General features: G+C 40.0%; 1 protein-coding gene and 1 long non-coding RNA gene across 3 annotated transcripts in view; one reads left to right on the top strand and one right to left on the bottom strand.

Annotated features, from left to right (window-relative positions):
* Positions 1-16,221, top strand: part of LOC109567083 (ATP-binding cassette sub-family C member 4-like) — a 206,945-nt gene that overhangs the window by 94,486 nt on the left and 96,238 nt on the right. The gene's annotated exons all lie outside the window — the stretch shown is intronic.
* On the bottom strand, positions 360-13,050 carry LOC139186234 (uncharacterized). Its single transcript, XR_011569795.1, has 3 exons — positions 12,460-13,050; positions 10,953-12,120; positions 360-1,852 (listed from the first exon to the last, which is right to left on the bottom strand). It is a non-coding gene; the product is annotated as an uncharacterized lncRNA (long non-coding RNA).

Below are 16,221 nucleotides of genomic sequence, written 5' to 3' on the forward strand. Positions count from 1 at the left end.
TACTTGATTAGTTTCATGTTTATTACATCTAAAGGGTTTATTCCATATACTTTTCCTTATCTAATTCCTTCTCATTCTCTTAAATGAAATCTCAGGTAATTTGTTTAATGCCGGGGTCCAGCCCCGGTGGATCCAGGAAATTCGAAGCGGGGACGGCGTCGGCGAGGATCAGGAAACAACTGCTTAATTAAACGTTAATTAAGGATATAAAGAGTAATAGAATGAGGATAGCTCAGTGAGGAAATTCAGTGGAGAAAAGAGGCTGAAATAAGGATAGCTCAGTAGGAAAATTCAGTGAAGAAAAGAGGCTGAACAATTCAGCCAGAAGGTAAGAGAAAGAATGACATGGGGAGACCAAGTTTCGGTGAACAAGGCCCACACTTTATTTTCCAAAGTAGTTTTTATACCTTAAGTTATGCATAGAGGATAATGGGGGAAGGGGTAGAGTCCTGCAGCAAGCCAGGCTTTCTTCCTACAAACTTAGCATATGCAAAAGCTTAGGTGATTTGCATCATCTTCTGGCCCGGAGGCCTGTTAACATTTTAAGACCCTTTCTTCAGAAAACTTATTTTTCTCTAAAGGTGATTGGTCAGGAGCCACCCTCCAAAAGCATTAGATAAAGTTGCATTCCTACAGAGCAAAGGTGTGGTGGGCTATAACAAGAAAAAGAATTAACTTAAGGGTCCCAGGTTACAAACATTAAAGCTACTACTTACACCAATTATATTAATCAATACACTGCCAAGGACACAGCAGGTAAGGGATATGGAAACTTAGCAGCAAACATTGGCCCAACAAGTGAAAATCCCTTCACCACTACAATTTCTAATCAATCTTTTAACTGCTCAAAGGAATCTGTATTTAGACAGTTTAGAACATCTCATGCCTCTCACAGTTGGGAGGCTCTGAGCAATCACATGTGGTCGGAAAAACCTATTCAGGCAGGCTAGAGGACTTCCAAAGGAGTTTGTAGGTTGAAACACCGTCATACCCAGGAATTATTAACTGGAGCTGTAAGCTAACTCTTTTTTCAGAGAGAGGTAGTGGGGGACAGCCCCCCGTAAAGTCAGAGGTGTAGGTGAAAGCACAAAGCAGAAAGTAGGCAGACTCTGGTTTTGGGGGTAGATGCTCGAGAATTTCCAGGGAGACTCCTGAGGCTTGATCCCGCCTTTGCGTATGCCAAGCCTCCGTCCTCAAGACCTTTGCCAGGGGCGGAGCTCGCTCCCCGCAGTTTAATATTTTGTAGTAGTGATGGCAAGTGTGAAAACCCTGGATTCTGACTAGTGCATCCACACTTCAGGACAGTCCATCCCCTCAAGTGATGTCATTCAGAGACGACATCCCAAAAGAGGGGTGATCACAAGTTTGTACACCATTGTGTACCCTGACTCTTATAACAACAGATGTCTTGCCTGTTCAGTCACATTATAGTTATTGACAAAGGGAGCTGTTCACAATTCCAAAGGAAGAAGAAAGGTAGCATTAAAAAAAAAAAAAAATCCAATTTGTATAGTGTTCTTGGTGGCTCAGATGGTAAAGAATCCACCTGCAATGCGGGAGACCTGGATTCAATCCCTGTGTTGGGAAGATCCTCTGGAGGAGGGCATGGCAACCTGCTCCAGTATTCTTGCCTGGAGAATCCCCATGGACAGAGGAGCCTGGTGGGCTACAGTCCCTTGGGTTGCAAAGAGTCAGACATGATTGAGCGACTAAGCACAGCACTTGATAATCATTTACGATGTCAACAGTTTCAAAGTGCCCTGGAGTGAGGAAGCATGCAGTCTCCCTTTTGAAGCTTGAGTCCTGGATCACCCTCTTACCATCTCTGCCACGCAAAAACAACACGTCCTGTCTGTAAAACAAGGAAAATAATACCAACTTTATAAGGTTTATTGGGGAGACAAAACAAATTTGTTTTAATAAAATTCTTAGCACAAAAGCTAACTGCATCTTGAGCACCAAATCAGATCAATTTAGTTCAATTGCTCCATAATGTCCAACTCTTTGCAACCCCATGAACGGCAGCATGGCAGGCTTCCCTGTCCATCATCAACCCCCAGAGCTTGCTGAAACTTATGTCCATCGAGTCAGTGATTGCCATCCAACCATCTCATCCTCTGTAGTCCCCTTTTCTTCCTGCCTTCAATCTTTCCCAGCATTAGGGTCTTTTCCAATGAGTCAGTTCTTCGCATCAGGTGGCCAAAGGATTGGAGTTTCAGCTTCAGCATCAGTCCTTCCAATGAATATTCAGGACAGATTTCCTTTAGGATGGACTGCTTGGATCTCTTTATTGTCCAAGGGACTCTCAAGAGTCTTCTCCAACACCGCAGTTCAAAAGCATCAATTCTCCAGGCACTCAGCTTTCTTTATAGCCCAACTCTCACATTCATACATGACTACTGGAAAAACCACTGTTTTGACTAGATGGACCTTTGTAGGCAAAGTAATGTCTCTGGTTTTTAATATGCTGTCTATGTGGGTCCTAGCTTTTCTTCCAAGGAGCAAGCAACTTTTGATTTCATGGATACAGTCACCATCTCCAGTGATTTTGGAGCCCAAGAAAATAAAATCTCTCATTATTTCCCATATATTTGCCAGGAAGTGATGGGATCAAATGCATGATCTTAGACATCTGAATGTTGAGTTTTAAGCCAACTTTTTCACTCTCTTTTTTAACTTTCATCAAGAGGCTCTTTAGTTCTTCACATTCTGCCATAAGTCAAGGCTATATATTATCACCCTGCTTATTTAAATTACATGCCGAATACATCATGCAAAATGCCAAGGTGAATAAAGCACAAGCTGGAATCAAGATTGCCGGGAGAAATATCAATAATCTCAGATATGCAGATGTGCACTAAATAATGCATCGTTATTTTAAAACACGAAATGTATTTTTAAGTAGGAGAAATAGTCCGCTAAAGGCATGATGTTGAATTAAAATTATTCTGACACACAGTTTTCAGGCTCATAAATATTACCTCATGAGTTTGCATTACATAGATTCTAGGCTTTGCAATCCTTGAAGACTTAAATGGACACTTTTCCATGTAGACTCACAGAATAAAAATCAGCCATTCTCGAAATAGACCATTGAGCACAAAATAGTTCAAATTAATATAATTTTCATATAGTTCGCCAAAGTGCCAGATAACACTGGGAAATACTAGAGATCTCTTCAAATAATTAGAGATACCAAGGGAACATTTCATGCAAAGATGGGGATAATAAAGTACAGAATGGCAAGGACCTAACAGAAGCAGAAGATATTAAGAAGAGGTGCCAAGAATACACAGGAGAGCTACACAAAAAAGATCTTCATGACTCAGACAACCATGACGGTGTGTTCACTCACCTAGAGGCAAACATTCTGGAGTGTGAAGTCAAGTTGGTCTTAAGAAGCATTACTACATACAAAGCTAGTGAAGGTGATGGAATTCCTGTTGAGATATTTCAAGTCCTAAAAGCTGATGCTGTGAAAGTGCTGCACTCAATATGCCAGCAAACTTGGAAAACTCAGCAGTGGCTACAGGACTGGAAAAGGCCACCTTCCATTCAAATCCCAAAGAAGGGCAATGCCAAAGAATGTTCAAACTACAATGCAGTTGTACTCATTTCACTTGCCAGCAAGGTAAGGCTCAAAATCCCTCAAGCTAGGCTTTACTAGTACGTGAATGAGAACGTCCAGATGTACAAGATTTAGAAAAGGCAGTGGAACCAGAGATTAAATTGCCAACAACTGTTGAATCATAGGAAAAGCAAGGGAATTACAGAAAAACATCTACTTCTTTGTTGACTACATTAAAGCATTTGACTGTGTGGATCACAACAAAGTGTGGAAAAATTCTTAAAGAGGTGGGAATACCAGACCACTTTACCAGCCTTCTGAGAAATTTATATGCAGGTCAAGAAGCAACAGTTAGAATCAGACATGAAACAACAGACTGGTTCAAAATTGGGAAAGGGGTATGTCAAAGCTGTGTAATGTCACCCTGCTTATTTAAATTATATGCAGAGTACATCATGTGAGATGCTGGGCTGGATGAATCACAAGCTGGAATCAAGGTTGCCGGAAGTATCAACAGCCTCAGATATCCAGATGATACCACATAATGGCAGAAAGCAAAGAGGAACTAAAGAGCCTCTTGATGAAGTTGAAAGAAGAGAATGAAAAAGCTGGCTTAAAACTCAACATTCAAAAAACTAAGATCATGGTGTTTGGTCCCATCACTTCATGGCAAATAGATGGGGTAAAAGTGGTTACAGTGACAGATTTTATTTTCTTGGGTTGCAAAATCACTTGTGGCTCCTCACGCACAACATACATTTTGAGATAACATTGCCTCAAGGTGTTTTCCTGGGCCATAAAATGATTGACATGAATCTTGAAGAAAGGTAGGTTTCCAAGCAAAGACATAGTCTCATTAACATAGCTTAAGAGAATATTTGCATGAGTAAAACATACTGGTTTGTCAAGTCTGTTCTGAGTCTTAGGCAGAACTGAGTTGAAGACAGAGCCCAGGGTAAATACATAGTTCATTATCATAGCTTAAGAAAAGCATTTCCATAAGAAAAATGCATTGGTTAGCTCAAGGTTTGAGTAAAGTTCTGGTGGAACTAGATGTCTTAGTGGCAACACAGAACTTTAAAAGAAACCTCCTTTTAATTTTGTATAGGAAAAAAAAAAAAAAAAAAACTGACACTTGTAGTTTGTTTCTTCCTGCCCTTTAAGAGAGAGAGAGAGAAAAAATGTCTGACACTTAGCAGCCTATTTCCTCCCTTTGGAGACCCCTAGCCTTCCTGCCTGTTACCTTCTCATGTTTACCTTTATTGGCTCTTATGACTTATGATTTTGTATCCTAAGAAGTCTTTATCTTTAGAAGCATGAAGATATTTTCCTGTTGTTCTAGTTTTTTTTTTTTAAGAAACTGATACATTTTGCATTAATTCTTACATATCAAAGTGTATTTAGTTGTGAGGTTTATTTTTCCCAGTTATTCTAGCCAAGTTTGTTAACGACTTTTATACACTGAATTGGCACATTGATTTAAAATCATTTGTCTATATGTGAGGAAGTCTGTGTCTGGGTCTTTGTTTTGTTCCACAAATCTTTTTGGTTCAATTTATTCCTGAATATTTAATGAGTTCAGTTCAAGTGAGTTCCGTTCAGTCACTCAGTCAAGTCCGACTCTTTGTCACCCCATGGACTGAAGCATTCTAGGCTTTCCTGTCCCTAACCAACTCCCAGAGCTTGCTTAAACTCATGTGCTTTGAATCAGTGATGCCATCCAACCATCTCATTCTCTGTATTCCCCTTCTCCTCCTGCTGTCAATCTTTCCCAGCATCAGGGCCTTTTCAAACGAGTCAGTTCTTCACATCAGGTGGCCAAAGCATTGAAGTTTCAGCTGCAACATCAGTCCTTCCAATGAGTATTCAGGACTGATTTCCTTTAGGGTTGACTGATTTGATCTCCTTGCTGTCCAAGGGACTCTGAAGAGTCTTCTCCAACACCAGAGTTCAAAAGCATCCATTTGAATGCAAAGAAAAAATATCATTTTCAAATGCTCATTGCTAGTATATAGAAAGCAACTGATTTATTAGAGAATTCACTTTGCATTTCCTGGAGTTGGTGGTGTTTTCTAAAATTCTATAGGATTTTGTACATATACAATCATGTCAGCTACTTGTCTGTTGTTAACAAGAATGTAAGTAATTTGGACGCTAGAGGCAAACAGATCATATATTCAAACTTTGCTTTTGAGAGTGTTATAGTTACGTGTTCTGGAAAACAAACTCACTCAGAATGACAATGCAGATAGTGGAGTGCAGTTTATTACACTGGCGGGCCTGTTGCAGGAAGGGGGACCCCTTCCAGGGCCCGAAACTGAGCTCTTGTCTAACACTTGGAAATGAATTATCCAAGGAGACACATGTGCTGACAGAGCAAGAGATTTTACTGGGAAAGGGCACCCAGGTGGAGAGCAGTAGGGTAAGGGGACCCAGGAGAACTGCTCTGCTGTGTGGCTTACAATGTCGGGTTTTATGGTGATGGGATTAGTTTCCGGGTGGTCTTTGACCAATCATTCTAATTCAGAGTCTTTCCTGGTGGTGCACACATTGCTTAGCCAAGATGGATGCCAGTGAGAGGGATTCTGGGAAGTGGACAGACATGCGGTGTCTCGTTTAGACCTTTCCCGAGCTCTTCTGGTTGGTGGTGGCTTATTAGTTCCGTATTCCTTATCAGGATCTCCTGTCATAAAACAACTTATGCAAATGATTACTATGGTACCTGGCCAGGGTGGGCAGTTTCAATCAGTGTGCTTCCCCTAACAACTCCCCTCTGAAAGACTTCATACTCAAGATATTTCTTGGGAATTGGGGCGGAGGTCTCTTTCTTCTATAACTTCTTCCTCCTGTGCATGGGGGTAGGCCTGCCTAGCAGAACAGAAGTCTCTCTCTCTACCTGATTTAAGTTGGGGTGTTCCACATCTGAAACCAGCTTTCACCCTTGTAGTAACAGCAATTTAGTTTGAAACTGTTGGCTTCTCTCAGAGATGAAGTCTCCTTGAAGTGCCAGGTCCAGACTGGGTTTCAGGCCTATTCTTCTAAAAAGAAATGAGATTTACTTTGTTTACTAAATTCCAGTTATCACTCCTCAAACTACTTCTAATTGGGTCTGTTACACCATAATGGCAGACCAAGGGATTGAGATTTTAATTATACAAGACTCAGATCTAGAACTTGGAACTCAGAAATACTTCCAATTCAGTGTCTATACTACAAGCTGAGACAGTCCTATGCTCCATTTTGACAGGAAGTTATCATAGTCATAGTTGCCTAGTTCCCTAAATTAAAACTGAGTAGAACTCTGTGGGGCTCTGGAGTAGAGATCAGTTCTGTGTTCTCCATTTCTTGTCTGTAGGATATAGGCTTCATTCAGCCTCCTTGACCTTCCCTGAGTTCCAAAGGGTGGATTCAAACAATTGGTAATCAGGGAAGGGAGGGGATACAGAAGCAGGAGAAACAATCAAAGGTTGGTACAGCCTCCAGACAGAGTCCTGGTTCCTATTCAAAGAAATATGCATAACAATGTCTTTGAGCCCCCACACCAGGTGGAGGATGGTAACTTCAGACTGAACACAAGATTCCTGGAGCACAGCTCTATTGCCTCACCACCAACCAATCAAAAAGGGTCACAAACCCTGCAACCCTCACCCCAAATGTTGCCTTCTGTTTCCAGGGACCAGAGATGACCATCCTGTTAGGTCTCCTGTAAGTACCTGGTAAAAAAGTCCTTCCATCTAGGTTGGAGACAGTCCCTTAAATTATGTCTTTTTCCAGTCCTGGTTGCAGGTCATGAGGCATCTGATCTTCATCCAAAGATAGATTACTGAGATAAGCTTCAGAAACAAACTTAGGGTGTTCTTTAAGAATTCAATTAAACTTTACATTAATATCACATAACAGCAAATAACTATCTAAGAGATGAGTCTTACTAGATGCAGACCTCCATTAACAAACTGGGATTTAACATTTTTTTGAAATATCTTTTTCTCCCTAAAGTTACCCTCATTTTTATCAAATATAACCAAATTAAGGCTAGTTTGTTTGCAAAATAGGTCTGTTCTCCCTAATTTAGTCTGATGATTTATATGACCATAATTGATTATAGACTTTTTATTTTGCTGAAACATTTATAGAGTCTCAGACTGAACCTTTAAAATAAAACAGGGCTGGGAAACTCACACCAAAGGCTTATCACAGATTTTGCCTAACAAATCTAGGTGAATTCTTCCCTTTTTAAGGTCTCAAAAATTCCTTGAGATTTTTGTACCTGTGCAATAATTTTCCTAACTCATTTGATAAACTTACTGGAAACCTAAGAATTTCAAATTTCTGGAGGAGTCAGAGAGAAAATATAATTATTTTGTTTATAACATTTAATTTCACCAAAGTATTGTCATAATTAGTTTGAGAGGAAGGTTTTTCCTACTCACTGAAAAACTGTAATTTTTCAGATAGAAACCATAAAAGTTATAAGCATATTCAGTCCTTTTGTTAACTTTTGTGAAGTCATCAGGTTTTCCATTAGAATACCAGGACATATCAGAATGTTAAGAACTCCATATAATTTCTAGGATATCCGTATTAGTAATTTTACCATACATTATAACATGAGCGGATTTATTACTCATTTGATAATCTTTTTCATGTAATTTAACCAACCAAATAAACACAGTTTAACATCTCTCTTTGGGATGATTCAGGGGCCCTCTGAAGCACCCCAAAGTTAGCTAGAGGTCAAAGGAACTTCAAAAGCATTTATCAAAAAGATCAGTTAAAAGCGTTTAGAACATTTGGTCAGATTTAGTCGATGTTGATGGGAATATCATTTAGCTTGTTGATATGTCACAATGGGCATAAATACCAAGGCTCAAGGTCTAGTGAAAGTCAGTTCTGCCATCTTGGACCTAGTTGACTCTAAGCAGTTTTCTTATGGCTGTGTCATTTCTAACAAAATCCATTTATCTAACTAATTGTAATCCAATTTTAGAAAATCCTGATCATGCATAACTCTTTAGTATTTTTTGCACCTTTTTGTTTCTTTTTTTTTTTTAATACTGAAAACACACTTCTTACTTTCATTTAGCAACCAAGAACTAACTTTTATATTAGCATTTTATAGATTGCTGAGTATAAATACCAGTGGTAATTTCTAAAACTCTTGCTTTCTTAGAACATTTTAGGATGTCCCCAAACATTATTCATTTATAGTCCCAAATCTCTTTAGTTTCTCTGTAAAAGGAAATTAGTGTTTAATAGTAAATGTTTCAAAATCTTATTTTATTTGGAAATGACTTAACTATTCAATAGACTTCCAACACTTAGCACACTTAGCACAAACTTTTGAAATTTAAGTTATGCCAATCTGAAGAGACTATTTTAGACAGATATTTCTAAAGAATAATTATTCTTAATAGAGTTATATAAAAGCTCATATCGCATTTACATTTTTTAGAAGTTTCTTCACTCGAGGTAATTTTCTTGTTGACAAACTTGTAACATATATAATATTTAACTTATATTAAACCTAGGTACAATGAAAATATCCTACTTAATGTTAATTACTCTAAGACATGTCTATATGAGATAGGTCAACAAACAAACATTAATATCAGGTATTTAATAGTGAATATTTCCCAGTTCACATGACCTGGAATTTATTGTTTAATTTGGAATTATTTGATTTGCTGGGAGAAATATCAACAACCTCAGATATGCAGATGACACCACCCTTAGGGCAGAAAGTGAAGAGGAACTAAAAAGCCCCTTGATGAATGTGAAAGAGGAGAGTGAAAAAGTTGGCTTAAAGCTCAACATTCAGAAAACTAAGATCATGGCATCTGGTCCCACCACTTCATGGGAAATAGATGGGGAAACAGTGGAAACAGTGTCAGGCTTTATTTTTTGGGGCTCCAAAACCACTGCAGATGGTGACTGCAGCCATGAAATTAAAAGACGTTTACTCCTTGGAAGAAAAGTTATGACCAACCTAGATAGCATTTTGAAAAGCAGAGACATTACTTTGCCAACAAAGGTCCATCTAGTCAAGGCTATGGTTTTTCCAGTGGTCATGTATGGATGTGAGAGTTGGACTGTGAAGAAAGCTGAGCACTGAAGAATTGATGCTTTTGAACTGTGGTGTTGGAGAAGACTCTTGAGAGTCCCTTGGACTGCAAGGAGATCCAACCAGTCCATTCTGAAGGAGATCAGCCCTGGGTGTTCTTTGGAAGGAATGATGCTAAAGCTGAAACTCCAGTACTTTGGCCACCTCATGCAGAGTTGACTCATTGGAAAAGACTCTGATGCTGGGAGGGATTGGGGGCAGAAGGAGAAGGGGACGACAGAGGATGAGATTGCTGGATGGCATCACTGATTCAATGGACGTGAGTCTGAGTGAACTCCAGGAGTTGGTGATGGACAGGGAGGCCTGGCGTGCTGCGATTCAGGGGGTTGCAAAGAGTCAGACACGACTGAGCGACTGAACTGAACTGAACTGAACCTTTTTTTAAGCCAAATAAATAGAGGTCATTTACAAGTTAACCTCAAAAATATTACCCAGAGATAAAGACATACCATGACATATTTAAACAGACACAGTGCAAGACCTAGCTTCATTTTCTAAGTTTAGTCATGAATTAGATACTGCAATATAAAATTTACTAGTTTATAAAAAAATAGTTGAAATAAATAAAAATTTTAAAGTCTTTTCCCCCTTTTTCCTCAGTGTCAGGAGTTAGAGATGGTCTAGATAAGTGTTCCTGAGAGCCCTGGTCTCAGGCACAGGGAAAGAAAATCAAGTTCTAACAAAATGGCGGCAGGTCTAAACCAAATGGAGGCCAGACAAAGCAAAACAGCCATCAAAAATCACAACACAGAACACAGAGTTAAAACACACACATATAAACCTGGCAGTCCTCAACAGACATTCCCTTAAATACAAGAATACAGTCTCTCAGAAAACCTCCTGTAGAGACACAGAACTTCAGATCCAAGTACTAACATCAAAGATTTCAAAGGGAGGAAAGGAAGCCAGGTTGAAAGAAGAAGGGGGAGGAGGCGGGAGAGGGGGGGCCAAAGGGGTGGCCTTACAGACATCTCCTGCCACCTACAGATACCCAGGCATTATGGGACTTTACCCTGGGCCTCCAGAGAAGGGAGGACTGGATCTCGGCCCTACCAGAAATCAGACCAGGCCAGAACCAGAATTCGAGTTCTCTGCCAAGAGGAGGTGACCAGTCTCCAATCCTCAGCTCAGGCTGAGGGCCCTTCGACCAGATTCCTGTGTCCAGGACCGGGGGACTAGAAAAGTGGGGAAGGATAGGAAGGGTTAAGGAGAGGAAAGAGAGAGGGAAGGGGAGAGAGGTCAATAAAGTCTCTTGTTCCTTACCGGTCAGGGCACTCTGGGCAGTTGTCTGCATCAGGAGGAGACCAGGGACAAAAGGGTCCCAGTTGCGGCCGCTGGGTGTGGCCCATTGGCAGGCAAGCTGGCCCCTGAGTACCCCGAGTGGTCGAGATGTCAGTCTCCGCGAAGAAGAGTCCCGCCAGAGTCGCAATTTGTTGCAGGAAGGGGGACCCCTTCCAGGGCCCGAAACTGCGCTCTTGTCTAACACTCGGAAATGATTGTCCGAGGAGACACATGTGCTAACAGAGCAAGAGATTTTCTTGGGAAAGGGCACCCGGGTGGAGAGCAGTAGGGTAAGGGAACCCAGGAGAACTGCTCTGCTGTGTGGCTCACAATGTCGGGTTTTATGGTGATGGGATTAGTTTCCGGGTGGTCTTTGACCAATCATTCTAATTCAGTCTTTCCTGATGGCACACACATTGCTCAGCCAAGATGGATGCCAGTGAGAGGGATTCTGGGAAGTGGACAGACATGCAGTGTCTCCTTTAGACCTTTCCTGAACTCTTCTGGTTGGTGGTGGCTTATTAGTTCCGTATTCCTTATCAGGATCTCCTGTCATAAAACAACTCATGCAAAGGATTACTATGGTACCTAGCCAGGGTGGGCAGTTTCAATCAGTGTGCTTCCCCTAACAGGCCCAAGGCAAAGTCTCCTCTTAGCCAAAGACCCCAACCAGCATTTGTGAAAATCTTTTATACCCCATGTGTATGTGTCCGAACCCACCACCCCAATTTCCTTGAGACTTACATAAAACAAAGGAAGGGTAAATACAATCACAATAACCCCATTATTCAAGTGTTACAAGTGTTAGGTGTTCAAACAGTTAATAATCAATAAGCCTGCAGTTCCATAGATACAGAAAGAATTTATGACCTGTCCAGAGGCGGGGGTGATTAGAGTCTGTTTTCTTTTAGGTGATGAGTAACCTGGATGTGATCTTCAAGATTCCCCTGTCCAGAGGGGGTCTTATCCTTCTATTGTAGTTTACATAGGCACTAAGCACAGAGTCCAGAGTCCGTTGGAGAGGTGGCCGAGCATGATCAGCATGAACAGGCCTACAATGGGGTCCAGGTCCTATGAATTCCTTCTTCAAGAGGAATATTTTAAATCTGCAGCATTAGAATATGGTGTTCATTCTAGCAGTAGAGTCTTCCTGTGGAAATTTAGTGTTTTTACTATCACCCATATATAGATATTGAATATTTAAAATACTCAGCCTAATTTTGTGTCCTTGGGATTTATGTATTTATTAAAATTATTAGGCTTCCACCCCACCCCGCCAAAGACATTTTGTGTTCTGAGCTTAGAACTCATCTTTCTCATAAAACGTTTGTTTTTAATTTAAATAATAATTCTTAAATCAACACAAGTTTAATGATCAGTCTGCTCTGTGAGCTGAGCAGGCTGTTATTCCCTAATAAAAAGAAATCTAGAGGGGTGGGCTGGGGAGGAGATGGGAGGGAGGTTCAAACGGGAGGGGATATATGCATACCTGACTTCCCTTGTGGCTTAGATGGTAAAGCGTCTGCCTACAATGCAGGAGACCCGGGTTCGATCCCTGGGTCGGGAAGGTCCTCTAGAGAAGGAAATGGCAATCCACTCCAGTACTCTTGCCTGGAAAATCCCATGGATGGAGGAGCATGGTAGGCTACAGTCCATGGGGTCGCAAAGAGTCGGAGAGGACTGAGCGACTTCACTTTACTTCACTTCATGGCTGATTCATGTTGAGGTTAGAGAGAAAACAGCAAAATTCTGTAAAGCAATTATCCTTTGGTAAAAGATACATAAATTAAAAAAAAAAAAAAAAAAAGACACGTCAAAGGAAAACACTCAAAGATGAAAAAGAAAACAAACCTCAACATTCAAAAAACTAAGATCATGGCATCCGGTCCCATCACTTCATGGCAAATAGATGGGGAAACAATGGAAACAGTGACAGACTTTATTTTCTTGGGCTCCAAAATCACTGTGGATGGTGACTGCAGGCATGAAATTAAAAGATACTTGCTTCTTGGAAGAAAAGCTATAACCAGCCTAGACAGCATATTAAATAGCAAAGACATTACTTTGTTGACAAAGATCCATCTAGTCAAAGCTATGGCTTTTCCAGTAGTCATGTATGGATGTGAGAGAACTAAAAAGCTGAGCGTCAAAGAATTGATGCTTTTGAACTGTGGTGTTGGAGAAGACTCTTGAGAGTCTCTTAGGCTGCAAGGAGATCAAACCAGTCAATCCAAAAGGAAATCAGTCCTGAATATTCATTGGAGGGTCTGATAGGGAAGCTGAAACTCCAATACTCTAGCCACCTGAGGCGAAGAACTGACACACTAGAAAAGACCCTGAAGCTGGGAAAGACTGAAGGCAGGAGGAAAAGGGGACGACAGAAGATGAGACAGTTGGATGGCATCACCAACTCAATGGACATGAGTTTGGGCAAGCTCCTACAGTTGCTGATGGACAGGGAAGCCTGGCGTGCTGCAGTCCATGGGGTCACAAAGAGTCAGACATGACTGAACGACTGAACTGAACTGAGGCTAGGATGAAACACTATGATTACGAGTTTTATAGAATTACCCAGTTCCCCTCCCCACAAAAAAGGAGGTAAAGATTGATATATTAATAATATATCACTTAATTCAAGGCTTTTCTTCCATCGAAACATGGCACAATTAGATGCAATATATACATAGAAAGCAATAATCAAATAAATGAAAGTCAATAAGGTTTTCACTGATTATTATGTAAAGCAATACATTACCAAGGAATAAACTAATAATGCCTCGGAAAAAAAAAAAAAAAAAGAAAGAAATCTGGAAGTCATCCCTGCATGGGAGAAACCAGATACAACCCCAAGAAACCAAACAAAACTGGAAAATGTAGACAGAAGGAAATATATAATAATGGAGTATATCTGCTGCTGCTGCTACTAAGTAGCTTCAGTTGTGTCTGACTCTGTGTGACCCCATAGACTGCAGCCCACCAGGCTCCACCATTCCTGGGATTCTCCAGGCAAGAACACTGGAGTGGGTTGCCGTTTCCTTCTCTAATGCATGAAAAGTGAAAGTGAAGTCGTTCAGTTGTGTCCGACTCTTAGCAACCCCATGGACTGCTGGCCTACAAGGCTCCTCTGTCCATGGGATTTTCCAGACAAGAGTACTGGGGTGGGTTGCCATTGCCTTCTCCAGGAGTATATCTAGATATTAATTTTGAAATATTAATTTTATCTTTATTTGGGATACAGTATCAGGCAGAAACGAAAAGGACAATCTTGGGGTCAGAATGACTGAATTACCAGTGTGCTCAGTTGCTCAGTTGGGTCTGGCTCTTTGTGACCCCATGGAGTGTAGCCCGCCAGTATCCTCTGGGGAGCCCATGAGATTTTCCAGGCAGGCATAATGAAGTGGGTTGCCATTTCCTCCTCTAGGGGATCTTTCCAACCCAGGGATTGAACCCAGATCTCCATAGGCACCTGCATTCCAGGTGGGTTCTTGACTTTAGGGCAAATTGCTAAATCTCTCTGAGTATCACTTTCCAGTTTTATAAAAGGAGAGAATAATCCTTCTTACTCAGATTTGCTATGAGAGGAGGCCTGTGGAATAATTGAGAGGTGGGATACATACCAAGCCTCATGAAATGTCATCCATTGTTGGTATTTGGGCGGGCAGAATATCCATAAAGTTTTTGGTGAGAATTGTACAATTTATTCAGTATTGTGAGAAAATTTTCCCTGGGAACTAATAATAAAGCAGTTTCATAGTTTTAAAATGTTTTGATTAAACAGGTTTTTTTTTTTTTTTTTTTTTACCAGAACATCACATAAGTTTATTTCAGATGTAACAGCAATGTTAAAATCAACAAGTTTAAATCTTAGCCACACCAAGTAAACTTAGCTATTTAAGTATTTTTAAAGTTATGGGGAGGGAGGAGGGAGGAGGGTTCAGGATGGGGAACACATGTATACCTGTGGCGGATTCATTTTGATATTTGGCAAAACTAATACAATTATGTAAAGTTTAAAAAAAAAAAAAAGTTATTCCCTCCAAAAAACTGAGGGAGCTTTTCTTTTCCACCCCACATTCCACGGTTTCCCAATAGTTAGTTCTATTTTTGGAGGACTCTGAATTGACAAGTAAACTGCTTTGGGGATATTTCAGAACTTCTTTCCCTAAATGAAAACTAATCTGGACAAATTATATATTGCATAGATTTCTCAGCAGATTCTTTTCTTTAGAACCTAAATGTAATTACCATATAATTTTACCTATTTGCCCCACAGAAAAAAACTATCTTCCCCCCAAAATACGATGGGTACATCTTGTGATCTTCTAGTTAATAGAATTATTTTACCTCAATGATAATTATCGTATTTCAAAATAACCAACTCAACATGGGACATTATTTCAGTCTTTACTGACTTCTAGGCACATGAAAGTGTACCTAGCTTCTACCTCCTCTACATCCTCCTCCATAAATGGATGGAATTATTTCATGTAAGTCTGATGTAGGACAATTCACGTTTTACAAACACAATTTAGGTTAAAGTCAGTGACTAGTGTGGAGAAAGAAACACTAAAATGATAGGGAGCCTACACACTCAATTCAAAATTTTAATATTTTTTCCTCCATAAATAATATGTACTTAATTGTCATGAGGCAGCTATTCGGTTTTCATTAACCACATTTAGGGATACATTCATAGGACTGATTAGATAGTCCAGGTGAAATGGTTATAGAAATAGAGGCAGTGTCATCTCACAAAACTCATTTATATATCAAAATCTATTTTGACATCTGAAGTTTACAAAAAGACTGAATTCTTCAAACTAATCTTGCCTTCTGTAACTCAAGCATTCTTCTCTTGGCAAGAGCAAGCTGAAGCTTATCCATGAAGGTAAAGGTGCTCAATGCTAAACTTTTCTTCTAAGCTTAGATTTGGACTGCTTAAGAAACTGATACCCAAGAAATCAGCAAGGTCTTTCTACATTTTTACTATCTTAAGATTAGAACTCTATGAACTCACTCATCAACTATCTTCCTTTCCTATATTATTCATGGCACTCAACTAAGACGGTTGAAGTCTATTGTACCTTGCATTTTCACATTCTCAAATAAGAACTTAAGATTATAAGATGTGCATAAACATTGTGTAAAATAATTTTGTCATTCAATGTATTTGAAGAGATGAAACTTTTATGCCAGAATTCACACAAGAGGATAAATGTTATCAAAACAGGTTTTTAAGCAAAACTATTAA

This window comes from Bos indicus, chromosome 12 (genome assembly GCF_029378745.1).
Source record: "Bos indicus isolate NIAB-ARS_2022 breed Sahiwal x Tharparkar chromosome 12, NIAB-ARS_B.indTharparkar_mat_pri_1.0, whole genome shotgun sequence".
In the NCBI taxonomy this organism is placed as follows: Eukaryota; Metazoa; Chordata; class Mammalia; order Artiodactyla; family Bovidae; genus Bos; species Bos indicus.